Source organism: Lissotriton vulgaris, chromosome 1_1 (genome assembly GCF_964263255.1).
Source record: "Lissotriton vulgaris chromosome 1_1, aLisVul1.2, whole genome shotgun sequence".
Classification (NCBI taxonomy): Eukaryota; Metazoa; Chordata; class Amphibia; order Caudata; family Salamandridae; genus Lissotriton; species Lissotriton vulgaris.
Genome location: NC_141685.1, coordinates 256293997 through 256296186, shown reverse-complemented (window position 1 = coordinate 256296186; position 2190 = coordinate 256293997). Strand labels below are relative to the sequence as shown.

Sequence of the window (2190 nt, the reverse complement as noted above, 5' to 3'; positions counted from 1 at the left end):
GTGTTACAGCATGAGAGGAAGTGCAGTGTTTCCATGGTATTCACAAGCATGGGTGGCAAACACGTGCCTATGCAGTGCTGTGCATTGTTTGCTTATTCCCTATACTGGGAATAGACTACACACAGCACAATAGGACCGTTTGTGGAGAAACAATCCCTCTCGTTCGCCAGACTTTCCATTCAAGAGTTGAGGTCACATGTTTCACTTGCTCACTCAGGGGCAGATTTACCAGAAAGTGACGCATCTGTTTAGATGCGTCACTTTCCCTTCACCACCATTAGAAACCCTTGCGCCACTATGGATGTGCTGTATTTACAATACGGCGCACCGTGGCGCAAGGATTGACAGAGGCATCAGAAATTCGGACACATCTGTAGACGCAAAAGTCACGCATTGCTGGAGTTGTGTTGCAAGCATGACGCAACTCCAGCAATGCAGGGGTGGGTTACCATCAATGCCCTGCGTCACTCCTTACGCCTGCTTCAAGCAGGCATAAGAATTTGACGCAGTGGCCTCCTAAAAGAGGCGCAGTGAAATCTTATAGATTTTACTACGTCACTTCAACGAGGCTTTATTGGGCTGGGACGCCCACCCAGCATACATTATATCTGACGCAGGTATAATGTGACGCAGGGCTTTTACAACGTGACGCATCTTACGCCGTTGCTGAGTCACAAAAAGTGATGCAATAGCGGCGTAAAAATGACGCAAGGGGCTTGTAAACCTGCCTCTCAGTGCATTTCAGCTTGGCTTTTTCCACCCTGCCATTTTCAATGGTACCGGCCACCACTGCGCCACAACAATGGTCTCTAATGCGACAGGGGCTTTACATTCAGTGAGTTAGGGGGTGCCCCCCTAGCTGCCAGAGGTGCTGGTGAGCCTTGGGGTGCTCCACGGTAAGAAGGGATCCGGGGAGCAAAGGTGGAAACTAAGACTAATAAAAATAAAAGTTGTTTATTGAATATCCATCCCGAAATTACTGCAAGAGAGCAAAAAACTGTTTAGAAGTATCTAAAAGTAATACAGACTATATACTTCTGAACGAAGCACGCACACAGACATTTTTTTTTCACTGAATGATTCAGTCTCCTTAGAGACTGTCAAAAATTGCAATGTCGACTATATTTCAAGTCGCCACAGCGGGGTATTGGGTAAAGTTTTCAATAAGCAATAATCGCGCCTCGGTTAAACCTCATTGGCTACGATACTGCCACTGCGCAAAGCTAAATAATAATCTGTGAATTACAGGGCCCCTCGTCAAAGAACCTCATGTTACAGAGAACAGGAAACCGTGTATCGTCCTTGAGGCATCAGTACAGCACTGTTGACTTCTGGCAGCAAAATAATGAATGTGTTGGCGTTATTTATGCAATTTCCATCAGCTCTCCGACGTCAAACTTTTCCTGGAGGTGCGCAGAGGATTCTGGGAAATTGCATGGTAAGTAGCTTGTTAGACCGAGCCCTGCTCTAGTTCCGGTGTTTCATGTTGGGGGGCGGGGCTTGGTGCTGCCCGTGCATTGGAGGAATGGAAGCAGGAGCGTCACAGGCAGGAGTACAATAAATATGTATACCAAAGGAGGCGTGGAAATAATGTAACGAGATATAAACGATACTGTCATGTTTCAATAGAGCCTTTACTGCGGGTGTGACGTTTCACGGAGCTACACTGTTGAACTTGCAGCATTTCAGTCTCAGATTGAAGAGATGCAATTGTGGCTTCATTGTTTGCAAATCGTTACTCCTCCAGATCTAAAATTCAAGGGATTTATTTTTATTAAAACTGTAAATTATTAACCACCCTAGAGAAATAACTGGTTCAGACTGCAGAGGGGCGGGGTCTGGAATCCACCCAGTCCACTCTGGTATCTATTCAGCCATCAAGTGACACATTCTTGAATGTACCCATTTGTTCATCCACAGAACTGCACATAAACATTCACCAGCCAATGAAAAGCCATCATCACTTATCAGCCAGACCCATTGTCTTCAATGCTAGGGGCTGATAATGCTGAAGGGATTGTGTGACTGCTAGTCTACGAGGGGAGTGAAAGTGATGCTGGTGGTCAGACTGCTACTCAGCTAAGGGATATTAGAGTGCTTATGGCAGTGAGTGACTCCTAGTCTGTTAAGGGTGTGAGAGTGCTGTTGCTGGTATGACAGTCTGAGAGGAATGTTGGTAGGGGGTGACTG

At 46.2% G+C, this 2190-nt stretch overlaps 1 non-coding gene across 1 annotated transcript; it reads right to left on the bottom strand.

The window, feature by feature from the left end:
• Nucleotides 1–1085: 1085 nt before the first annotated feature.
• On the bottom strand, nucleotides 1086–1225 carry LOC147746844 (U4 spliceosomal RNA). Its single transcript, XR_015300466.1, has one exon. It is a non-coding gene; the product is annotated as a U4 spliceosomal RNA (small nuclear RNA).
• Nucleotides 1226–2190: the final 965 nt, after the last annotated feature.